This window comes from Anolis carolinensis, chromosome 5 (genome assembly GCF_035594765.1).
Source record: "Anolis carolinensis isolate JA03-04 chromosome 5, rAnoCar3.1.pri, whole genome shotgun sequence".
NCBI classification, from domain to species: Eukaryota; Metazoa; Chordata; class Lepidosauria; order Squamata; family Dactyloidae; genus Anolis; species Anolis carolinensis.
In genome coordinates this window covers 137,241,261-137,268,173 of record NC_085845.1, presented here as the reverse complement: position 1 = coordinate 137,268,173, position 26,913 = coordinate 137,241,261, and the positions used below count along the sequence as shown (strand labels likewise).

Genomic DNA, 26,913 nt, shown 5'->3' with positions numbered 1-26,913 from the left:
TCCGCCGCCCAAAGCGTCCGCTGGGTCTTAGAGCCCACCGCTCACCCTGGGCGCCCCTTCCTCTCTCTGGCTGTGGAGAATGAATGCAGTTTGACGCCACTTGAACTGCCATGGCTCAGTGCTCTGCAGTCCTTAAGATTTGTTTTTTTTAATTCAACTTTACTTTAAAAGTTTTAAAAGTTAAAAAATGAAGAAAGATAGTCAAAGCAGAAACACACACACAAAATGCCAAAGAAAAGAATTACAGTAGAGTCTCACTTATCCAAACTAAACAGGCCTGCAGAATCTTGGATAAGCGAATATCTTGGATAATAAGGAAAGATTAAGAAAAAGCCTATTACACATCAAATTAGGTTATGATTTTACAAATTAAGCACCAAAACATGTTACACAACAAATTTGACAGAAAAAGTAGTTCAATACGCAGTAATGTTATGTTGTAATTACAGTAGAGTCTCACTTATCCAAGCTAAACGGGCCGGCAGAACCTTGGATAAGCGAATATCTTGGATAATAAGGAAAGATTAAGAAAAAGCCTATTAAACATCAAATTAGGTTATGATTTTACAAATTAAGCGCCAAAACATCATGTTATACAACAAATTTGACAGAAAAAGTAGTTCAATACACAGTAATATTATGTTGTAATTACTGTATTTACGAATTTAGCACCAAAATATCATGATATATTGAAAACATTGACTACAAAAATGGCTTGGATAATCCAGAGGCTTGGATAAGCGAGGCTTGGATAAGTAAGACTCTACTGTAGGTGTTTTTAAAAACAGTCTAAAATCAGAACAGTAAACATTCTGGAAACAGAGGAATTCCAGACATGAATCAATCAGGGGCAGCTGACACCTCCGAATAAAAGAATTCCCCCAGGCAGGAAGATGCCAGGACATGAAGCTGGCAAGGCCATTCATGCTAATCAAGGTGATTACAGTAGAGTCTCACTTATCCAAGACTCGCTTATCCAAGGTTCTGGATTATCCAAGGCATTTTTGTAGTCAATGCTTTCAATATATCATGATACAGTAGAGTCTCACTTATCCAACATAAACGGGCCAGCAGAACGTTGGATAAGCAAATATGTTGGATAATAAGGAGGGATTAAGGAAAAGCCTATTAAACGTCAAATTACCTTATGATTTTACAAATTAAGTACCCAAACATCATGTTATACAACAAATTTGACAGAAAAAGTAGTTCAATACGAAATAATGCTATGTAGTAATTACTGTATTTACGAATTTAGCACCAAAATATCATGATTTATTGAAAACATCGACTACAAAAATGCGTTGGATAATCCAGAACCTTGGATAAGCGAGTCTTGGATAAGTGAGACTCTACCGTATTTTGGTGCTAAATTCATAAATTATAACATTCACACTGGCCTCCAACAGACAAGAGTTCTTTCTCCCACCCTTGACCTTCCACAGATATATAAACCTTCCTTCCTTAGTTTTTCCGATATATCTCACGACCTCTGAGGATGCCTGCCATAGATGTGGGCAAAACGTCAGGAGAGAATGCTTCTAGAACATGGTCATACAGCCCAGAAAACTCACAACAACCCCAATTAAAGGTCATTCCATGGCATGTGGTCTAAGGTAAAGGTGATGGTTTCCCCTGATGTTAAGTGTAATCATGTCTGACTCTGGGGCTTGGTGCCCATCTCCATTTCTAAGCCAAAGAGCCGGCATTGTCCATAGACGTCTCCAAGGTCATGTTGCTGGCATGACTGCATGGAGCGCCATTACCTTCCCACCATAGTGGTAAATATTGATCTATTCACATTTGCATGTTTTCGAACTGTTAAGTTGGCAAAAGCTCCCTGGATTCAAACTGCCAACCTTCAGCAAGTTCAGCAGCTCAGCAGTTTAACCCACTGTGCCACCAGGGGCTCCGGCAAGTGGTCTAAAATTTTAAAAAGTTCCCACCATCATGTTCTCCAATTTTGTTCAAATGTTAGCTGTAGTCATGTGTTAAACGAAATTTGCAACTACCCAGCATCTATAACCGCCCAGTGGGATCTCTTCAAATTCGGCACTTTCAGCTCAATTGTAAAATCTACCAAAGTTCAAAGCCAATTATTTAAAAAGCATCTACCTGAATGTGCTTGTGAACAGTACCATCTAAAAAAGAAAATTTTGCTCTACAAAACAGATATATTTTTGTTTTGCAATGCGACCATTAAGCATCTATTTACCCGGGTCAAAGTATTTACTTATTTATTTATTTGTGGTATTTTTTTTATATAGCACCCTTCTCAACCTCAAAGGAGACTCAGGGCGGTTCACAGTCTTGCCAACAATGTATTTGAATTCAATATTTCTTGGCATGTTGACATGTCTGCCACATATGATAAAAGGACCCCACATGCTATTTACATTTCCAGCAAGTGTTGGAAACCTCTTTAGACATCTTCGAAAGCTTTTCAGGAGTCATATATCATCAGTATATCATTTTATTTTTAAAAATCTATTAAATTATAACATAAAATCCAGCCACAGTATACTGACACAGGCAAGCAATCTTCTAAGCACTTCTCCTCATTTCTGGCAGCAAAAATACATAGTAAGTAACACATGAAATAATATAGAATTTGCATTGCTTAATGGTAAGGCTGGTCTATGCAAATCTCAACAGCGGAATTCAATTGATCTGTACGCTAATTGTAGTCTTGTTCTATCATGTTTGTCTTAAAGAAAGAGCATTCTTGGATTTTGTGGTTTAAAATATGAGTCATGTACCACATTCTAATTCCTTTTTTTTCCAGAAATGGAGTATATTCTTTAAATATGAGCCAACTGGCAATACTTAATTCATTTGTTTTGTAAAGCAAACCCAATTTGCCCTCCCACCCATTTTACAAATACATATTTAGAGCAATTGCATTCTTCGAATAGTCTAAAAATTAATTCTGTGCTATGCCTAATTGATTTTTTTAGTTATTGTTTTCAAGGCATATCTGCATATGCTTCATTTATGCACAAAACACAGGGTTAGCTAGGGCTAGTGCTATTCTTCCTTGTTTATGAAAATTCATTCATTTAATTCTACACACGACATGGGGCAAAAAAATCAATTAAGCAAATATTACTTTAGTAGTTCATTAACAATTCTGGCCTTCCCCCAGGATCATTCAAATACAACTTTTTCTACAAAGGTAGGAACAAGCTATTATTGTGCATGTAGTTGTTTTGACTGTTTTATGAGAAATATTTGGTTAGAATTGAGAGACCTGTGTGATATGAATCTCTCTGTGTGTATTTGCCTTCAGGTTGCTTACCAAGTTATGGTGATCCTGCAAATTTCATAGGATTTTTTAAGGCAAGGAATAGTCAGAAGTGGTTTTGCCATTTTCTTCCTCTAAAATAGACCCTAAAATATACCCTTCAGCACCAGATATTTCCTGGTTGTTTCCCATCTGATTACTAAGCAGGTCTGACTCTGGATCTGATGCATTTAGAGTACAGCATTTAAGCACTGAACTTGCAGACTGAACGGTCCCAGGTTCAAACCCCAGGAGCGGCATGAGCGGCTGCTGTTAGCTCCAGCTTCTGCCAACGTAGCAGTTTGAAAACATGCCAATGTGAGTAGATCAATAGGTACCGCTCCGGCGGGAAGTTAACAGCGCTCCATGCAGTCATTCTGGCCACTTGACCTTGGAGGTGTCTACGGACAACGCCGGCTCTTCGGCCTAGAAATTGAGATGAGCACCAACCCCCAGAGTCAGACATGACTGGACTTAATGTCAGGGGAAACCTTTACCTTTACCTTATTTAAGCACTACATTTGCCTTCTTGTGACCATTTGCTGGAAAGAATTCTCATACTTTTATCTTCAGTGATGTTGTATAATTTCTTGTTAGACAAATGGGGTGATAATTGTAATTTTGTTGGCCCTTCGTATCTATGGGTTCTGCATCCATGAATTCAATCAACAATGGCTTGAAAATATTCAGGAGAAAAAAATCCTAAGTCCCTGATTTTGCTGCATGCCGAGCACTATGCTGATGCTGATGCTGATGCATCTTTCCCAGCTGTAATTGACAGCAATCCTCTTTTTGACTGTGCATTCAGTTGTCCAATGTTGAATTTATTACATGGCTTGTGTATCACAAGCAGCATGCAACCTCCACATGGAATATGTATTAGAGTTGGGTCTAAATCCTGTTTCCTTTGTTTCTTTTGTGGTTTTGTATTGTTCTGTTGATTTGGATGGCATGGAATGGTACAACTCCCTCCGGAACGAAAGAAGCAGTGAAACGAGGAATTTTCGGTGCTTGGCTGTAGGCCCTGGCTGGCACTCAACTGTAGGCCTTGCGAGCCGGGCCTATGAGTCATTAAGCCCTCGATGCTCGTAGGCCCTGCCTGCCAATGAGCGTGGAGCACTCAGCTGTAAGCCCAGCAGGCAGGGCCTATGAGAATAGAGTACTAGATGACTCGTAGGTCCAGCTCACAGGGCCTACAGTCGAGGGCTTGGCGCTCGAATGTAGGCCCTGTTAGCTGGGCCTACAAGTCATCGAGCGCTTGATGCTCGTAGACCTGGCAGACAGGTCCTACAGCCCAGCACTCCATGCTCGTAGGCCTGGCAGGCAGGGCCTACAGCTGAGCACTGGGCTCGCTCGGATTTAGGCCCTGGCTGGCAGGCCCTGGTACATTGCCATTCAAGGCCTGAAAAATCATTGGGTTTTTTTGGGACCATGGATGGAAAAGGTCATTCATATAGGTGCCCATTTCCGTAAGCGGCAGACGGAAATGGAAATTGGGCCATAGGAATGGTACAAATAGAAACGAGTAGTGATTCCATACAAATGCACACCACTAATATTTATGCTGTGTAACCCTGATGTAGAGTCTTGACACTGTGTCTTGGTGCAATGCATTTCAAGCTCTCTGATGAACGGGATCAACATTTGCCCCCCAATGTGTCAGTACGATGTTTGGGTCCATTGGGTACAATATCTTCTTTCCTTCCTACAGTAGAAACTTGCCAGGAACCAGCAGCAAAGATAAGACATCCATGGAGCAGGGATGGGCACTGATCCACAAATCACCACTTTGGGTAGCACTGTATTAGTGCAAATGTACATGCAAGCAGAGGCGGTCCAACCATAAGGCGAAATAGGCATTTGCCTGTGGCGCCATCGTCCCGGGGGCACCATCGTCCTGGGAGGAGGGCACCACTCTCCACCTCCTTCTCTTTCGGGCCTTCCAGCGGCCGCACTGGGCCTTCCGGCCAGCGCAGACCCACCTTCGCACCACGCAAGCCCACCTTTGGGGCCTTCAGAGATTGTGAGGTCTGTAGGAACTTGGAAGCTAGGTATGTGGGGTTTATATATCTGTAGAAGGTCCAGGGTGGGAGAAAGAACTTTTCTTTGAAGCAGGTGTGAATGTTGTAATTAATCACCTTGATTAGCATTTAATGGCCCTGTGGCTTCAAGGCCTGGCTTCTTCTTGCCTGGGAGAATCTTTTTTTGGGAGGAGTTAGCTGTCCCTGATTGTTTACTGTCTGGATTTCTTCTGTTTTCAGAGTGTTGTTCTTTATTTATTGTCCTGATTTTAGAGGGTTTTTTTTAATACTGAGGGCTATCTGGGTTATCTAAGTCCACACTGCCCTATATCTCTGTTCAATGTTTAGTGCTAAATTTGCAAATATAGTAATTCCTACATAACATTACCATGTATTGAACTGCTTTTTCTATTGATTTGTTGTAAAACATGATGTTTTGGTGCTTAATTTTTAAAATCATAATGTAATTTGATGTTTTATAGGCATTTCCTTTATACTTCCTTATTATCCAACATTTTCGCTTATCCAACGCTTTTATTTTTCAGTGATTGGTTTGGGGGGGGGGGCGCCAAAATTCTGTTCGCCTACACTTGAAAAATACCTAGGGCCGGCTCTGCATGCAAGTTAGCTTTATGATTTATGAACTTTGCCTAGTCTATGTACATGTGCACCCACCTGTTAGGTTCCAGATTCTGAATCCTTGGAGTCAGCTATGGGGAATGACAGAAATTATAGTCCAAAAACGGGAGGGATGCCCGAGTCTTTGTTCTTATTTGGTGATGTCTGAGTTCAGTAAAAGCTATGATGTCTAGAATACTGGAAATAATTTTTTTGCTTCTGTTTATTTCATTAAAAGTTTTTAAAAGCGCTATGATCTTCAGTGTTCCCTTGACTTGGGTAAATCAACCTATGCGCATTAAAGGGCCGGGCTGTGGCACAGCTGGTTAGTAGCCAACTGCAACAAATCACTATAATCAAGAGGTCATGAGTTTGAAGCCAGCCCGTGTCGGAGTGAGCACCTGACCATTAGAAAATAGCCCTGCTCGTTGTTGACCTAAGCAACCCGAAAGATAGTTGCAGCTATCAAGTAGGAAATGTAGGTACCACTTATGCGGGGAGCTAATTTAACTAATTTACAACACCATAAAAATCATTCAGCAGCTTTTGGAAAGAGGAAGCATCCATCAAGGACTCGGTGTCACAGTGGATGATCAAGCAGCTGCTCCCTCTGTGGCCGGAATCGAGCATACCCTCAGGAATCTGGAAGCTGGAGAATGTTAAATTGCCTCTGTGTCTCTGTCTCTATGTTCATATGGCATTGAATGTTTGCCATGTATGTGCAAATTGTGATCCTCCCTGAGTCCCTTTCGGGGTGAGAAGGACGGAATATAAATACTGTAAATAAATAAATAAAATAAATAAATGTGTTAAATATGCCAAAACTTTGCACAGAGATATGTATATGTACATACATACTGTACACACTATGTTTCCTGGTTTGGATTGAAAATTTTATAATGCTATGATAGGTTTATCCTCTGCATGTTCATTCAGAAAGTCCAAGTGATTTCAAAGAGTGAGGATAGTAATCTTAATCTAAAAAACAAGAAATGGTGGTTTCCGTTAATTCTACTGTTTCTGTCCTGTTTCAGTGATGAATGATATAGCATGTATTAGAGGCAAAGCATGAACAATCATTTCTGGCCACAAAAGGGCTTTCACGGATGAATGTTTGGCAGCCTTTGTAGGCTTAATGAACTGTCCCCAAGGAGTCCTTCTTCCTACTTGCCTGTCAACTTTTGTGAAATGTTCATGATACCAACACTGGAAAAGAATTATGGGGAAAGTTCCCGGGCAAGTAAACTGTATAGTAGTGTATCCAGAAGTGTTATCTTCCTACTCTGTACCAATTTAGAAATTCCTTTTCAGTTTCATTGTGTTTGGAAAAAGCAGGAAACAGTTCAAAGGAAAATTAATACCTATAAAAGAAGATCCTATTTTTTAAAATGCTTTTATAATTCTTTCAAAATAGGCAGAGTTTTGAGTGTTATACTATGACTCTGGAGTTTGAATTACCACTCAGCCATTGAAATCCACAAAGTGACCTTGAGCAAGTCACATCCTCTCAGCCTCAGATGAAGGCAATGGCAAATGTACCATCGCGCCTAGGGCTATAACTCTTAGCGAAAGAGGCATGGACGTGACATCTTTCCCCAGGGGATTGCTTCTTGCCCTCCTTTAGGGAAACTGGAACTCCCAAGGACCAAAACACTGTAGATAACTCAAAATCTGGTTTTATTGTTCACAAAAGCTTATCCCTTTAAGGCAATAGGCTGGAAGTTTCAAAGGGGTAAAGGAAAATATACATTACAGTCTTTGGTTGTCTTAAGTCCAAGGCGCTCTGCAGCTGAGAAGCTTTTCCAGGTCCCTCTTTCTCAATGGCTGTGAATGCCGGAGCAATCCTCAGCCTCAGTCCAAATGGCCTATGTTTGAAGACACGGTCTTCCTCTGGTACCAAATAACTGATTTGAAGGCGCTTGAGACTCCTCAACGTCGTTCAGGTTGGCCCTAAACATGAAGCATAAGTCTCAAGGGTAAGAACCTCAGAATTGGTGCTGAGAGGTAACTTAATCAAGGGCTTTTAGAGCCAAGTCTCTCTCTCATGTCCAGATAGAGAGCTTGATGGTGGAGTGAAAAAAGGAAACACTGTCCTACTCCAGGAAGAAGTGGAGTCAAACAATTGAGCTGAGGAAGCAATATAACTGGTGCAAACAACATTGATTGACAGCTATAAATAACCAATCAATCCAACTACATTTACAGGATAAAAAGGCAAAATCAGGCATGATACAACAATTCAAATCTTGCAACTTACAGTTCCACATATAGATGGTGCCACCCGCGCTGTCATAGCAAACCGTTTCTGAAAAGTATCTTACTGGGAAAACCCTGTGATAGATTCACCGTCGTAAGGGTTACCATAAGTCAGAAACAACTTGAAGGTACACAACAATTAATAGTGCAAGGGAGGGTAGAATACCTGCAGTAGAACTGCAGTCTCTCTCTCTCTCTCTCTCTCTCTCTCTCTCTCTCTCTCTCTCTCTCTCAATCTCAATCTCTCTCTCTCTCGATCTCTCTCTCTCCCTCCCTCCCTCCCTCCCTCCCTTTCTTTTTTTCACTAGCCACTCTAGATGGTTCAATAGTGACTTATTAGAACAGGATGATTAGTTAAACTAGTTACAATAATACATGTACACAATGGACAAATCCTTTCAGGCCCTCAAGACCAGAATAAAAGCCATGCTTTGATTTGACACCAGAATGAAACCAACATCCATGCCAAACAAACCCTAAGGCAGTGGTTTTCAACCTTCCTAATGCCGCAACCCCTTAATACAGCTCCTCAGGTTGTGGTGACCCTCAACCATAAAATTATTTTTGTTGCTACTTCATAACCATCATTTTGCTATTATTATGGATTGTAATGTGAATATCTGATCTGCAGAATGTATTTTCATTCACTGGACCAAATTTGGCAAAAAATACCTGATACGCCCAAATTTGAATACTGGAAGGGTTGGGGGGATTGATTTTGTCATTTGGGATTTGTAGTTGCTAGGATTTATAGTTCACCTACAATCAAAGAGCATTCTGAACTCCACCAATGATGGAATTGAACTAAACTTGGCACACAGAACTCCCATGACCATCAGAAAATACTGGAAGGGTTTAGTGGGCATTGATCTTGAGTTCTGGAGTTGTAGTTCACCTACATCCAAAGAGCACTGTGGATTCAAACAATGATGGATCGGGACCAAGCTTGTCACGAATACTCAATATGCCCAAATTTTAACACTGGTGGGGTTTGGGGAAAATAGACCTTGGAGTTGTAGTTGCTATGATTTATAGTTCACCTACAATCAAAGAGCCCCTTGAACACCATCAACAATAGAATGGGGCCAAACTGGAAGGGTTTGGTGGGAACTGACCTTGAGTTTTGGAGCTGTAGTTCACTTACATCCAGAGAGCACTGTGGACTCAAACAATGATGGATCTGGACCAAACTTGACACCAAGCCACAGAGTCAATATGGACCTCCAGAGACAAAGATGGATCTAATAATAATTCTAAATTATGCAGTCGTTCAGCAAGTCACTCAGTTCCCAGACCCAAGATTCACCAGTTCACAGGCTCTTCATTTTTTCAGCAGTCAGCCTTTATCTCTTTCACATCTGACAAAGCCAGTTCAATAAGATACTAGAATCAGTGGTATCAAGAGATGCCAAAACACCCAAGAAGATCAATAAGCTAGCACTCTCTCAGTCTTTCCCCAAAGTGGACCATCAGTCAGAGTAACAGAGGCCTCATCTACACTGCCACATAACGCAGTTTGGAATTGCATTATATGGTCAATGTAGACTCCTATGATTGGTTTAACTGCATTGATCGGTTTAACTCCTATGATCGGTTTAACTGCACAGCCCCGGGCCCGGGCTGTGGCGCAGGCTGGAGAGCAAGCCAGCTGCAACCAGCTGCAATGAATCACTCTGACCAGGAGGTCATGAGTTCGAGGCCCGCTCGGAGCCTGTGTTTGTCTTGTCTTTGTTCTATGTTAAAAGGCATTGAATGTTTGCCTAAATGTGTAATGTGATCCACCCTGAGTGCCCTTCGGGGTGAGAAGGGCGGAATATAAATGCTGTAAATAATAATAAATAATATTGAATCACATATATGAATCTACACTGACCATATAATGAAATTTCAAACTGCATTATATGGCAGTGTAGCTAGTGCTCGAGGCTGCCTCAGTGATATGCCCCAGCCTGAAACCAGAGTGAAATCAATCAGTTCATACAATCCAAGAATGTCTGTTAACCTTGTGCATAACAGTTCCCATTGAAGTAAGCATGTTTTACTCATTCAGTAAAAACAGAAGATGTAGCTCTATAGAGACTAACAAATTGTGTTTGCCATAAGTTTTCACATTCCACAAGCCATGTAGAACATAAAAGCTTATGTCATGAATAAATCCATTCTTAATCCTTTAGAACACATTACTTTCCAGTCCAGATGTGTAAATTTTAGCATCCATCCACTAGTCACAGTCAGAGAGCATTGTGTTTCCTGGGAGGGACTAGTTTTTGACAAAACCCCTTTTCTCTAGCTTGAATACAAAGAAGCCACAGGTGGCTGCCAGATTAAAGGTTGGAGAAGGAGTCGGTATCTTTAGTGGATGTACAGTATAGAAGAAGACGTTTCAATAGGTAATTTCAGCTGGCAACCACCACCCAGAAGGACCTTTTCACTGGCTGCCCAAGATCTGCTGGAAGAGATTCGACAACTAAATTAGCTGTCAGAATTCAGGACACAACTGAAAACCTATCTCTTCCAGCAAGCCTAATCTGTCAATTTTAACTTGTGATTTTAACCTGCATTTTATTGGTGTGGTCTTGCGTGTATTTTGTTATATGTATTTTAAAAGTGTTGTGTTTTATATCTCTGTTTTCACCCTAATGCACTCCTCTTTGAGCTGCACGGAGAGGTAGACAATGAATCTATTATTATTATTATTATTATTATTATTATCATTATTATTGTTATTATTCACAGGTATGGATTAGCATGTAAAAAAATTAGCAAGCAACACTTACAGACATTTAATCTTTTATATAATAATTAAAAAGAAGGAGAGTTTGTCCAAAAGCTGTTGTGAAGACTACACAAAGAGCATTAGTGGTGGATTTTGTATTTTGCTGTGAAGTGGAATGGCTCCCTGTTTTCTGTTTCTCTGTACTCTTGTATATCTTAATTAGGAATTTATTCCGGCAAAGTTAGAAGAATTCAAGACATCTAAGAACACATATCAGAGAGAAATGTGATGTTGTAAACCCACAAAAGGGAAATACATTTGAGCTACATCTTTGAACTCCTGCAGTGAATGATTTCAAAACATGTGATTGTTGGATGGCATCTCTGATCCTTTTAGTTATTCCTGTTTCCTTCCGTACTTTTTTAAGGCCAGGATTTTCCCTGAGCTGAACTGTAATGAAATGATAAGCCTGCCGGGATATTGTTTACCATGAGGCTTCTATCTCATTCCTACAGTATTTGGATGCTTTGTATAACTTTATGGCGTGCTTCACTTTAAACAGTCTCTTGAGCTTCCATCGCAACACTATGTATAGAGCACTTGCTTCTATCTTTATAGGATCAAAGGAAAGATTGCTGTGCTTTGTAGATGATGATAGAGTTAAAGCAGTTACCAAAGTAATTCCTTGTTACACTGCTCTAATGAGTCTCTTTGAACTGAGCTCTCCGCTGCCTAGTAGAATGAGCCCTAACATTACTAGAGGCTTCATAAATTGAAGAAAATGTGACAAATATATTTGGTCTTCCATGGAAGCAACTTGGTTTGCTTAACCAAGATAGCTAAAGGACTACAGAACCATGGCATTTGTTTGGTGAAACTATAGAACCAAACTGAAGGGTAACTTCTTATTACATCAAGGAAATTATGCATAAATTACACAGAAGGAACCAGAACTGTCAATTAGAGGAGAGAGGTATTCCACACTGGAGAATGTGGGATAAAAACCATTCTTTCAAAAGCAGCTTAAGGGCCAAAGAACTGTTTGGGATGTGAATCATCATGAACACCACGTGTCAGAAAACCAGCCAGTACGAGCCGATTGTGATTTTTTTTTTGTACATGTGGATAGTGTTAAGTTTTATTCAATGCTTAAACCATAGGTCTTTCACACATAAGGCAAACAAATAAATACATTAAAACCAAATTACTATAGCTTCTGGCATATAAGATGACTGGGCGTATAAGACAACTCCCAACTTTTCCAGTTAAAATATAGAGTTTGGGATATACTCGACATATAAGACTATCCCTCATCCAACATACACCAAATAAAAAGACTACCAGAGTGGTAGCACAAGCACGCCACTTTCACCCATCTGGCACGCCCTTGTATTCCTCTCAGATCTCAAACATGCGTGCCTGTGCTGCTTCACTGTAGTCCTCAGGAGTGAGATCTGAGAGGCAGAGAAGGAGGTAAGGAAATAGGATACAAGGGTGGGCCAGATGGGTGAACGAGGCGGATTTTTCTGGGCACAGCGCCGCTCTATCTCTTTTTTCCATACCCCGGGTGTCCCTGACGCCTGCAGCTTGCTCCGCCCTTCACTTACACCTTCTCGCAACCTCTCACCTTGTCATCGGGATCGTGTTAAGTCACTTCTTTCCATGAATTCTGGCGAGTAGATTTTCTTCTAGCATACTTGTACAGCACCGCCCTTGCTGCTTTCATATGGTTGTCGCATATGGTGGGGATGCGGCCACGGTCAATTTTGAGCTCCCCCCACCATATGTGGCAACTGCAGATTCTCCGGTCCGGCTCAGAAGTTTCAGCACCCACCCTATAAGACAACACCCAGCGTATAAAACGACCCCGACTTTTGAGAAGATTTTCCTGAGTTATAAAGTAGTCTTATACGCCAGAAAATACATAAATACAATATAAAATACACCATTATCCTATATAAATTAAAAATATTTGGCGGGATATGCCCCAAAATACTACATAAGATACTGCATGGCCTAGCACTTGCATAGTTAAAAACCAGGTAAAATAAAGTTAATAAAGTATTATTACAATTTAAGCAGGGAACACATTGATATAAACACCATTAGTTAAAAGCATCCCCAGCACAGTCAACTTCAATATCAGAAATTATTCTTGCCTGGATTTTCTCTGGTGCCAGGGCAAAAAGAAACACCTTGTGAGTAACTACAGGGTTAGTGTCAGCCAAAAGGTAGAAAATATTTTCTAACACCGTATTGATTTGAAGGAGATGAAGAATAGTCTCCAGGATTTCAGTTCTTGGCTCAGAATATAGAGGGCAGGAAAACAAATAGTGAGACAAATCTTCAATTTCTGGGGCCCCACAAACCCAGAAACAAAGAGCCAGAAGGGTGCCCTTGTATCTACTACCAATCACCACTGTGGGCATACTTTGGAAATGAAGGGCTGTGCAGTTTTGCCTAAGTTTCGGAAATGTGAGCCTGGTCGGGTAGATACTATAGCCCTATCATTGTAAAGTTTGTACAGTCTCAACCAGTAGGAAAATTTGGTGTTATTAATAGTCTGCCTATCCTGTGGATAGGGCTTGTGTTGTCACCAAATGTGCCTCTAATAGCTGTGACAGACCCATAGTGGGAAATATGATATTTCAGATAATCTGGATAAAGTTATATAGGGCTTTATTACCAGCACTTTGAATTATACCAGAAAACTTTTCCAACAAATAAATTATTTATTCTTATCTCTGGTCACCAACAAAAATTTGGATCTCTTGAGGGGTCCAAAAGCACCTCTAAGTAGAATGCGTTGCAATTTTGGGGTTGATATATTGTTAACATGATATTTTTAAATCATTCTATTTTTCAGAAATTAAATAGACATAAATAAATAAATCATCTAACAACCCTTACAAATAGCCTTTAGAAATAGGGTTGTTGTGTGATTTCCGGGCTGTATGGCTATGTTCCAGAAGTATTCTCTCCTGACATTTCGCCCACATCTATGGCAGGCATCCTCAGAGGTTGTGAGCCTTTAGAAACATTGTGTTATTTCTTATTCCAAGGTTCATAATATGTTGATGCTAGGAATGTTCACATCCAAGGGTAAGGCATTTAATCTTCCCGTTGTCACAGAAAAGTAAGGCATTGCGGGGAATGTTTTTTATATGTCATGTGCTATTCTCAAGCTATGGATTTGGCATTATGGACATATTACATCTGATTCAATATACGCATATCCAGCAGCTTGTCATCTGTTCTTTATACATACCTGGCCAAAACTGCGAACTTCATAACCTGAGATCTGCTGGGTGGCTTGTGGTCTCTGAAATGCCTTCCTGAAAATGATTTACCTGGTGCTCAGCTTAATATAATTTCAGTAACAGCAGAATACTTTTCATTCTTTTCATTCTCTTAGCTGTAAATTTTTCATCCTAAATCAAATGGTTTATCCTAGTTTCAGTGGACATTTGAAATGAATCACTGAATGGGACATCATCTCTTATGTAAATTCAGCTGACAGAGTTACTCTAATTGGGAATAAGAATTATATTTAGGCCATAATCTTTACAATAGTTTGGAGAAAATATAGTTGCCTTCCTCAGTTCCACAGGAAACCTCCAAAGCTTGTAATTTTGTGTGCTATAAACTCCTTAGAATATGGAGAATGGAACTTTTTGCAGGCGATGATTTGTTTTAAAATGCCTTCAGATCATGTAAAATTAGACTTAACATTGACAGTTTTGCATAACTCTGCTCCCAGAACTTCTCCCCTACTATGGATGAAAACAAGCCCCAAACAAAATTGGAAATAACAACATATCACCTCTGTTTTGTCAGAAATGTGCTTGTATAGCTCCCCAGGAGGCTGAAAATTGTCCTTCCATGCAGTTGCTCGCCTATGCTGTGACAGTAGCAGGCTGTTAATTTCTGATTTTGTATTTATTTTAGTATTTTAAGGTACAGTATGTGTGTGTGTTAATTTAGATTTTGCATTTATCAGTGAGATTGGTTTTTGTATCTAACCTTTTAAATTAGATTTTTTTAAAATCAATTGGTGGGAATATTTAGGAGTTTTTTGCTTTAAAATTTATTGTGTCGTATTCTACCATATAAAATCTTTTCTTGGAAATGATCTTTTAAAATTGTTTTTATAGATTTTACATCCTTCAGAAGAAAACACCAGTTATTGGGCTATCAAGAGATAGACAGATTTATAACCAGGTCTATTGACAATGTTCAGAAGATATTCAGTAATAGCCTTATATTAATATATTTTGAAGCATGCAAAGTTTCAAATATACTAATAATACAATTCCTCCTGTTTTCTAGTCATTAAATACTCACATATCTATGGCTCATATACACAGGCACTCTAGCCAGGGACTAATCTGACTTCTCTCCTTGTTGGTCCTACAACGTTCCACCACATTCTGTCAGAACACAGGCGCCTTAAAGAGCCACACACACAATACTCAGTCTTAACAAAAGATTTATTGCAACTAAAAAACAGGCTCAGAGACACTTAACTGCAGTGTCTCTGACCAAAACTCAAAGTTTTAGCCCAAACTGGGCTCAAAAAGAAGAACGAAAAATAATCTGGATTAAATGGATGGATAATCTGGATTAAAACGCAGTCAATGGAATTGGCAGCAAACAGCGCTGTAACAGTCTACCTGGAAGACAGTGCTGCACACAGAAAGTAAACAAAACCAGTCAAAGTTCAAAAAACAACAGAACAGAAGAAACAAACTAACGTCGTCTTCAAGGTGTTTACACAAGCCGCAGTCGAGTCAAACCAGGAGCCAGGAACAGGGGAAAGCCGCACTCACGATAGCCAATCCGAAGTGGGTAACTGGAACCGAAATCAAATCAATCCAAAGCCAGGAAGGGAGAAAGCCGCATCCATGAAAAGCCAATCCAAACGTCGTTACCGAAGGTCATCAAACAGAGCCAAAGTCACCAGTCCAAAGGTCCAGGAAGGGAGAAAAGCACACTCACCATAGTCCAGTCCAAATCCAAGAATCACAGGAACCAGGAACACCAAGCTGTAGAGCCAGGACCCAAAGCCCAACAGGAAAAACAGACAGAGACAAATCTATGCCAAAACGACACTTTACCTTCTGCAAAGGATCCCCATTTCAGACCCTACTTTTAACTTACACATCATTATCTGAAGATGAGCTGGCCTCCACCCCATTGTCAGCTCCCACAGCTGTTCCTGTCATCACACGTGAATCCCAGTTATCATCCTTCCAGCTCCTCCAGCTCCTATCAAGACTTATGTTTCCCCATGACCCTGGTGTATCAGCTGTTTGCCAATCCTCTTGTCCTGAAAACCCCACAAACGTATCACTATAAGTTGGCTCTGCACACATATCCCTTATTTCTTGTACCTTAGTCCAGTTCGATGTGCCCTCTACATTTTCATCACTCTCAGACCCATCATCCCCAGAGAAACCCAAAAACGACTCTTCCTCTGTGGGAGCAGTAAGTATATCCCGGAGCTTCTTCCTCTCCCGTTCCTCATCTGATTCCTGCTCCCGAGTAACCCTCTTAGTTCCTCTATTCACATCCATCCCACCTCCTTCTTCAATCATTGACTCCTCATCACTTGAAAACCCTTCAAACGTGTCTTCCTCAGAAGGTGCCATAAGTATCTCCCGTATCCATTTCCTTTGCTATTCTTCACCTGGCACCTGCTCAAGATTACCCTTTTTCCTACTAGTACTTCTACTACCGTTTGTAATATTGCCAGCAGACTCAACTACAACACATTCAGTAAGTATTACGGGGTAAAGTTGGTTGATCTGATTTATCTCAGGGTTTGAAAACTTGGGGAATGTTCTATATCCTGAAAATCTGAAGTAACCCCGCAGTTTCAGGGTGGTGTAGATGGCATGATGAGATGCAATTTGGACTAGTCTGCTGTCCACCACCCTCCCTATTTCCATGTGCTCATCAGCACAGGGACAAGGAGACCGAATGAGGCCATGTCACTACCATCAACACTCAATAGATGCAGAGCTCCTTGTGAGTTTCTGGCCATTGCCAATGCCCTGGATTCATAGCAGCAGGAGTGCCTGAACAATCAAGAATAATATAGAGAGGTTGGTTGTCTCCTTCTTCCTGATCTTATGAACATCTCTGGTGATATTGACATAGGGTACCATAATAGCAAGGAGCATAACCAGAACTCTGAGGCCAACTGGACCAGTTATGATGATACAGGTAGTGAGGTCAATGGGGTTTCCACATAGACTCTGACCATTGCAGCAGGTTCAGGAGGGCGTGTGTGGTCACTCCAAAGACTAGTCCAAGGCATTTCTGCTCTGGGCTGCCATCAGGTTTACCAATAAGTGTACATTCATTCTTTGTAAGGCATTGTGACTCCATTCTGCAGTAACAAATATATTTAAATAGAGCACTACACTGCAAATATCAAAAGATATTGATTAGCAATTCTAATGCTAAATGAGAATTGTCTCGCTCTCTAATTCTTTTCTACTGTAATATAGTAAATCTGAATGCCATACAGCTAACTATAGACAGGTAAAGCATGAGGATTTACCTCATTATTTGCATAGCTATGTCTTCAATTAGTAGCTACATCAGTCTTGTGCATGTCTTCATAAAAGTAAGTTCCACTGAGTGCAAATTTCCCACTTCCCTGCCCACCTGTGGAGTAGGAAGTTTTGTGCAAAGCACAGCCTAGTTTATGAGAATTACATGGTGGCCTGAAACGGCTGTCATGATGAATTTTTTTTATTAGGAGAACAAGATATGGGTAGGACTATTTAAGCCTGGTCTCATTCTGGCCAATTAATTGATACAGCCCAAGCAATGAGATTTATAGACATTTTAAAGCTTTAGATGCTCTGATGTTCTCAGTAGTCAATTCTACTACTACCTTGGTATTCATATAGTTAATTGTCGCATTTATATACTACTCTTTCTGCTTAGAGTCCAAATATTGGTTCCTTGGCTGGTTTCCTGCTCAAGCACTGTTGGACCCAGATCTACTTAACTTCTTCAAGGTTGCTGCATCATATGCTGTTGAATCATATCCCTGAACCATTAATATAAAAACAATGTTGGCCACTGTAGTGTAGAATTAACGAGTAATTTGGGAGACCTACTGGATTTTTTAATGTAATGTCCTTATGGGAAATATGATGTGATTTTCTCCTGCAGGTTATATTACTTGACATCTGTTAGAATGGTTAGTAAGAACATATACCTTTCCTGAAAATCTATAGACATTTTAGGATGCTGTTTGTTCACAGGGGTATTGTTCATATAAAGTATTGATAAATCTTTAAAATGATCAGTTCTTCACTTGGGTATCATTCACATGAAGTGTAGGTAAAGAACAAAAACTTTCATTCTGCTGATGACTTAGGAGATCAATATCCCTGCTAAGCCATTCCTTAGGACTACAGCAAAAATAAAGAGTGAAGTAGGCTGCTATCAATCGCAAGGGTAATAAGACAAAAAATGGTGACATTTCATATTGGCCAGAGCTTGAGGAAGCTTCTCCTTGAACTAGAGCTTTCTAACGCCTACAGCTTCCACAGCTTCAACATAGTAAAGATAAGATCATGTTCCCTCCATATCGAATATATACTGCATGTTACATGTGGTCTTTTCCAACTCTATGATTCTACAATTCTATGATTCTATGAAAGATTTAAAATTAAAGACACTATTCTTATGGCCTAATGTTCACCAGTGTTTAATGAGGATTTACTTTTTAATTAGCTTGCAAAAGTCAGACAGTGAGTTTGATCTGGATACTAGTTGAATCCAAATTAGAAAAATAATTCATTCTCATCAGTTTCTGGGTACTGTTTGAACACATGCCGTTCCTCTGGTTTTGAAGCGATAGGGCTCTTGGGATGCTTTAATGCAATGTTTTTAAAATACTCTTTTTATTCTGCAGTTTTTAGGAAAAGGGGGTTGTTTGTTTGCTTTTGCTATGTGTTCCCTGTAGCTGAATTGGGATTGGGGTGGGATTGAGAATTTGGGATGGCTGAAAGGTGGAAACCTTGGCCTTGACCAGCAAGCACAGCCTCCCTATTAAGGCCAGGAACACCAAGGCCAATGCTGCAAAGCAAGAAGGGGAGATGGCTTATCTTTTGAAGACTTTCAAAAATTGAGCATAGAAATAGGTCATTGAGTGAAAACCTCAGACCCATTAAAGCCAATGCTGCAAGGGAAATAGGGAGGATTTTTAGTAGCACATACTCCTAGTTAAATATGAATAGGCTTATAAACTATGCCATCCTTCCCCTCTGCCTCACCTTACATGAGTTTTTAAATTGAAATGGATTAACACACCTAGCTCTAAATAATTTTTCAATAGTTCTCTATGGCTATGGCTGGAATCAAGGCCATGCCTATCCTCGGGCAGGATGAGGTGTGCACTACAGTTGCAGGATGCCACAACTGCCTGGATTCTGCCCCTTCTGTCCCAGAAGACCCCTGCCACTACACACCATCTTCCTTCACCTGCAGGCTCAAACAACTCTCCTTTCTCCTGTTTCTACCTACATGTAAAGAAGTAGCAATGTAACCAACAAGAGCTGGCGGGAGCAGGCTGGTACCTCTTTGGGCAGAGTTATAAAGAAGGTCAAGAAAGGAACAGATTCATACTATGTTCATGTGTGGATGTATCCATGGATGTTCCTATAAAGTTATGCCAAAACCAACATTTATTTTCCCAGTTCAGGTCGTGGGAAAACTGTGACCATTTCACATCTCCAGCTTTCCCACTTCCTGAGAAGAAATGCCACTTTGATCACATCTTTATAGGAACCTCCATGATTTCAGTTGTGTGTATGCATACTTAGGAACTAGCCCTGCTAAAGAGAACTTTGTTTTTTTTCTGTTTGCCTTCAATTCATTTCTGAGTTATGGCAACCCTTTCATAGGGTGTGTGGATTTTTTTCGCAAAATTTGTTCACAGCATGATTTGATTTTTTCTTCATCTGAAGCCAAGAGTGTGATTTGCCAACATCACTAGTGGGTTTCCATGGCCAAATGGAAATTCAATTCCTTGTTTTCAACACTCAAACCACTCATAAGTAATCACTCATGGACAAGTGTGATTGTTTTCCAAAGGGAGAATCCTGTGGTTGGTCCGTAAATAGCAGTGAAGACTTATTCTGGATCCACATGGTCTTTTGCACTGAGGACATACATTTCCAGGTGAAAGGTGGTCACAACAAGGATATTCTTGGTGTGCCTTCCTCTTGGCACACCTTTCCCTTTCAGCCTATATTTGAGCCTCCGTAGCACCATTAGTAACAGCTGAGCTCCAGTTAGAATGCTCAAGAGCCAGAACTTCTCAGTCCTTGGTGTTTATACCACATTTTTAAAGGTTGGCTTTAAGTCCATCTTTCAGTCTCTTTTGTTGTCCACCAACATTACATTTTCCATTCTTATGTTGGGAACAAAGTAACTGCTTTCAGAAATGGTGATCGGACATTCGGACGATATAGCCAGTCCGGCGAAGTTGATGGTGGACTATCATCGTTCCAGTGTTGGTGGTCTTTGCTTCTTTCAGAAAGCTGACATTTGTCCACCTGGAGGCGTGCGGGAGTTTTCAAAGGCAACACTGATGGACTCTTTCCAGAAGTCAAGAGTGACATTTGTAGGTTGTCCTTGTTTCACAGGTGTGCAATACAATTGGAAGGACAATTGCTTTATGAACAAGCATCTTGGCATCTCTAAGAATATCCTGATCCTCGAACACTCTCTGCTTCGTTAGAAAAAAATGCTGCACTCATAAAGCTCAGAAGGTATTTTATTTCGGCGTCGATGTCAACTTTTGTGGAAAAGTGGCTGCAAAGTAGCAGAAATGGTCCACATTTTCTAGTATTACACCATTAAGCTGTATTGCTGGCATTGCAAAGAGATTGGTTTGTGCCTGCTGGTAAAGCACTTTGGTAGTCCAACATTCAAACCATTACAAATCTCTTACTTTTGATTAATCAGGAATACCCGTACAGTGTTGCTACCAGCCATTTGGACACGGGCATGAGGTTACATTAGGCATGGGCAAACTTCGACCCTACAGATATTTTGGACTTCAACTCCCACAATTGTAGGAGTTGAAGTTCAAAACACCTAGAGGGCTCAAGTTTGCCCATGCCTGGGTTACATTATTAATTGACAAAGTTTAAAAAGTTATTTTCACAGTGAGTAAAGCTGATGATTCACTAAGGCCAGCCACACTGAACAGTGGAAACATGATACTGTGAGCTCCAAAGCATCATTCTACTACTGGTGGATCATGAATGGCTTTACCATCTATATTGATCCTTTCTGAAAATAACTTTCTGTTGATAAGCAGTAGAGTGGAGGAGAAAGAGGAAAAATAATTCAGAAGCTGAAAACAAAAACATTGTGAAATAAAGACTATTATATAGAGCAAAAGGAACAGCTGGTGCGGTCATGCCTGATATGTGATATGGAACCTTCATTGTCTGTTGCTATTTTTCTTTCTGCTTTACTGAAGCAGTAAATGATAACAACTAGCAATTTACTGATTATAAAGTAAGTATAGCTAAGCTGCATTGACATTGCCTTCTGAAGGGAAACAGAAAGATTGCATATAACAAAACCATAAGAAATTTGTTTGGTTTCCATATAAATTTAAAGATGACATTCATACCATGACTTTAATCCCCATTAAACTTGGGGGGGGGGGTTGTTTTAATTTTAGCCCTTCAATAAGATATCAGACTATGAGTAATGTTAGTATGCTTTTAAAAGAGAATTGAATGACAGATCCCGCCTCCAAATGCCAAATGCACTACAATTTCTCAGCATGAACTCTTATATTCTGCTAAATATGCAAAAAAAACTTAAGACAGTACAAAAATGTAACTGAAACCCATAGTTTAAATCAAGTCATATTCAAAAATCCTAATTCATGGGCATTTTTACTTATTTAAAATGAGGCAATCTTCTTAGGATAATATTACAGCCGCGTTGTGTATGACCTTTATTACTGAAAATGTACATAATAAAAAATGGACAAACATCTGATATGAATAATGTTGCTACCAGAGTACAAATGTCAGTGATTTAAAATCCCATCAGCCTAATTATACCTAACAGAGAAAGCCAGCTGGAGACTTATGGGCGAGATGGTATCCATCATGAATTTGTATCCGATTTCTGCTCAGTACTCTCACCAAACTGAACCATATGATGTGGGGTTATTTAAAAAAGAAAAACACTCACAATCTCATTCCTAAAGAAAAACATTTCTGATACTGTGGGGAATAAAAATACCCTTCATTTTAATTTTGCATTTCAGTGGCAAGGGAGGGCTTTCTTCTAAGAAGTGATGGAGCACATCCAGTTCCCGCTGCCATTTTATTCAGTCTCTTCCACAATTCTCACTATGAACTATTGTGCTAATAAGGTGCTACTTCTCCTTGGCAAAAAAAAAAAATCATTGACCTGGTAAATAAAAGGTGACTGTGAACAGAGAGATCTGCCAAGTTATCAATCCTGAGGGCAAAATTCTTGCCAGCCAAGCTGCTGAGAGAGAGATTTTGTTATTTTATTTCAACATTGAAACTTTTTTTTACAAAGTTTTCAAGGTAGCTTGTCATGATGACAACAACACCCAGTATTTATTTGAAAAAGATAAAAATTAAATAAGAGAAAAGGGGTAAACATTTAAGATCCAGAAAGTACATTTAGGAGGTGGCCAAAGAAGAAAAATCTTCTGTGAAATGATGGTAGTCAAGGGACTTCATCACACTGAGGTCCAATTTATGGATGATAGTGAAGGGATTTGCCATGCATCATGGCAAATCCGGCAGGTGCCCCATGCCCCATATCATCCATTTACCCATTCCATGGGGGAAATAGTTGCTGCCCGGCTTCCCCTAGCACTAGCCCCATTTTTCATCCTGTATTCTCTTTCCAATGTCCTAGGATTACTTGTGCATAATCTGATGTCATCCAGCAGGTTGTCCTCCCAGCGTCTTCCAAGCATCCCAGGATGGTGAAATCCCTAATGTAATAAGGTTCCTGGAGGCAAAAGTTAAACATGGTTCTGCCAAATGAAGTTCCAGAGTCTATACCTTTCTCCTGAGTTCCACCCTTGAGTCTCATGTGCTACAGGGTAGTCATGAGTCTTACTTTACAGACTACAGGCTTAGACTTGAAGAGGTGTCAGGGAATGGTCCTTTTACTGAAGGCACCCTCTTTTTGATGGGATATCTAATGCAAGCCCTATTTAAAGACAATAATATAAATCAAGAGGAAGGGAGCTTTGACATTCCACATGAGCAGGTAACATCAGTCCAGCTATAGCGAAGTTGAAATGCACCTTAATAATAATTCATGCACATACACTATGAAGTCCCCAAATTTCTAGCATTGTGTTAACTTAAAACTATAGTTGAGCATTTATAAATAAAGTGTAGTCCTCTAAAGAAAAGGGTAGGCAAAAATAGTAAATACAGTGGACCCTCCACTTTTGCAGGTATTAGAGGCACAAGGTCCTTGCAAAAGTGGGGAAAAAGTGGATTTTTAAAATCCTAATTTTTTTTAACTAGAACAACACATTTGTAGGAATCTTTAGATCCTCCAGGATGATTCCATGGTCAGCTTCTGACAAATCGTGACCATAGGGTCCTCCTGAAGAACCCATAGATTCCTAAAGAGAATGTATTAATCAAATTTGTGAATAATATACAGTAGAGTCTCACTTATCCAACATAAACAGGCCGGCAGAACGTTGGATAAGCGAATATGTTGGATAATAAGGAGGGATTAAGGAAAAGCCTATTACACATCAAATTAGGTTATGATTTTACAAATTAAGCACCAAAACATCATGTTTAACAACAAATTTGACAGAAAAAGTAGTTCAATACGCAGTAATGCTATGTAGTAATTACTGTATTTACGAATTTAGCACCAAAATATCATGATATATTGAAAAGATTGATTACAAAAATGCATTGGATAATCCAGAACGTTGGATAAGCGAGTGTTGGATAAGTGAGACTCTACTATAATAAAATCCTCAGAGCTGAAACTTGCAAATGCAATGGGCTGACTGTAAAAGACTTCTAGGTGGGTGTAATCTTCTATGCTCTACTTTCTACAAAACTAGAAATTTGGGGACTTATGGAAATTTTAATTGTGAGACAGAATTTTTATAAGGGGGCAATAACCCCACACACTTTTTCCACATTTTGACAACATTTTTCCACATTCAGGTGAGATGTACTGTATTTCTATTTAAAATAAATGTATAAATCATCAGATCGCTAAGCACAAATTAGTACATGGAAATATTCTGAAAACATCTGCCCATTTGCTTAGTGATGAATTTTCATTATTTTAGAATAGTTTAAATGGCCATCTTATCTGGGTGGAGTATAAAAGACAACCTTAATGATGGATTTTAATGAGCTAGCTAATACTCATGGAAGAAAATGACCCATTAGATAGCCTGGTACGAGCTGCTTAAAGCTTTAAATGCCACCACTAATGCCAACAAATGTTCACAACATGGAATGGTAGCAGTGTGTATCTTGAGTGTTGAGTCTGAAACAAGACACCACTCAAGGACAGAGCGGTGGAAAGTTTTCCAGCCAAAGGGAAGAACATAATGGTTACTGCTAATCATGCATCTATTGTTTGTCCTCCAACCAAAGAAGTATTATTTAATATGTTCTGTCATGCGCTGGGCCTGGAACTATTGTCTTTTTGTATAGGATGTATACTTTATGCCCAGTGGGAAGCCAGGGTGCCTAAAGAGAAGTTCTTGGGGATTTCCCTGAAGAAGGATGGTCTTTTGAGTCTTTAATGAAATAACAAAGTCTTTATTGATGAACAAATAATGAATCTTCAAGGAGTCAAATAACAATTCATGGTTTCCTTAATAAACTGTTGGCCCTTTCAGTCTTGTCCCCAGGGGACAGGCAATTGGCTTTGGATAACTGTGAAAACCCTCTTATAACCTCTCCCAGGCTGTCTATCAATATGGGCTTAGCTGATGTGGGACACACTACCGATTCCAAATGCGTCTGGGTATCGAGTGGACCTACCAGCCAAGGCTTCCAGATGTTTCAGCTGAGGTTCCGTGGATCTGTGATGCTGTTCTCTCTTTGAGTCTTTAGAAACTTAGGGCTGTTTCCCTCAGGAGCTGTGAGGCTGAGAGGCTGTAAGCTCTCAACCAGAGCTTTTGGGACTTTTCCCCTGGAATTTCTGTTTCTGTTTCCTCAGATGTTCTATATCCCCGGATGTTCTTGAAATATGAAGCTTTTCTACGGGACAAGCTGGTCTACGTCCTATAGCTTAGCTTCCTTAAGAGAGACAGACTTAAAAATGGCTCCTTCCCTCCCAGAGCCCTGAACAAGGGGTGGAACCAAACTTAATGATGATTGACAGGTGACTTGTCCTATGATTGCAAACATTTGCAGCAAGAAAATAAAGTCAGAGCTTCTGGTACAGCTGTACCAGCACATAATAAATAATATTTCCAGTGGCAGCATCCAGTCACAAGTATTTAGCCAGGCAAAATTTAATATTGCATAACACAGAAGATTGACATCCCTATTTTGGATATCATCATAGCTTATCTTCATACTCAAGGAGCCATGTTTTGTGTGCTGAATTTGCAAGGGTGTTTAGTCCTTAATAAAGCCTTCATGCACTAAAAAATAGCTTCCTCCAATGATAAGGAAGAGACCCAAATACCCTAAATCAGTGTTCCCAACCTTTGGGCCTCCAAGTGTTTTGGACTTCAGCTCCCACAGTTCCTAACAACTGGTAAGATGGCTGGGATTTCTGGGAGTTGAAGTCCACCTGGAGGCCCAAAGGTTGGGAACCACTGCCCTAAAGGCACCGGATTCCTTCTGATCTTGGAAGCTAAACAAGTTCAGCCTTGGTTAGTACTTGGAGCAAGTCTGCCAATGAATGCCAAGTACTGTGGGCTAAATTTCAGAGAATGGAACTGGCAGAATCTCCTCTGAGTGTTTCTTGTTTAAGAAAGCCCTATGAAATTAATGTGGATCGATAGGTGGCTTGATATTGCTTTTCCTGTATGGCAGGGGGTTGGACTAGATGGCCTATGTGGTCTCTTCCAACTCTATAATTCTACGATTCTGTGAAACATAAACAAAGACAAAGAGGTAATTCAGATCAGGTCTGAAAGTCAGCCAACAGAGCCATTGAACTTTGAGGCAATGCCAGTTTGCCTGCCTTATGCGATCAAGTCCTCAGTCTTGTTAGTCTCAACTCAAGTAGTCAATTAAATTAGTTGGGTTTAGCTGCATGTTGGCTCATCATTCAACAACTGGAGCCAGACTAGAGTAGTTGAATCTCAGCTGCATGCTTTCAACAATCTAATTCAGAATACAACATTACCTCAATGTAAGATGGAAAAGAACTGCACTGGATTCAAGTGTCTCAAAAAAAAAGTCACCGTTTCTCACTTCCTGAGGCTCATGAAAGAAATGTACTTTTTCTCAAGAGTTCACACCTTTGTGAGGATTATGGGAGATGTGGGAAAAATCAAACATGCAAATGATAATGTACACATTTTGAAATGCATACAATGTATAAAAAGCCAAACAGACATTTCCCCCCATTTTCAATGAAATGAAATGCTTTTAATGCAGGTTTTAAATGTGTGCATGAATATCAATGTCAGTCTCATAATTCACATGTAGCCATGGCGTGGGAGACAAAATGGGAGCATTGCCCCCCAAGTAAGAATGTTGCCCTTTTAGATAGAATTTTGTTATATCTCCAACATTTCTAACATTGAAGTAACTTAAAGCTTCAGTTAAGCCTTTAGGAATACAGTTTAGGTATATAAACAAGAGATGTAAACATATGATATTAGCAGAATATAACAGCAGTATTTATTCATTTATTTACTACATTTATATCCCACCCTTCTCACCCCAAAGGGGATTCAGAATGGCCTTACAGATAAACAGCAATTTGATGCCATAAACATACATACAGTAAAATAA

General features: G+C 39.9%; 1 long non-coding RNA gene across 1 annotated transcript; it reads right to left on the bottom strand.

The window, feature by feature from the left end:
• Window positions 1–7,479: 7,479 nt before the first annotated feature.
• Window positions 7,480–25,441, bottom strand: LOC134299462 (uncharacterized). The gene is made up of 3 exons (XR_010006682.1): window positions 24,979–25,441; window positions 12,522–12,729; window positions 7,480–7,872 (listed from the first exon to the last, which is right to left on the bottom strand). It is a non-coding gene; the product is annotated as an uncharacterized LOC134299462 (long non-coding RNA).
• Window positions 25,442–26,913: the final 1,472 nt, after the last annotated feature.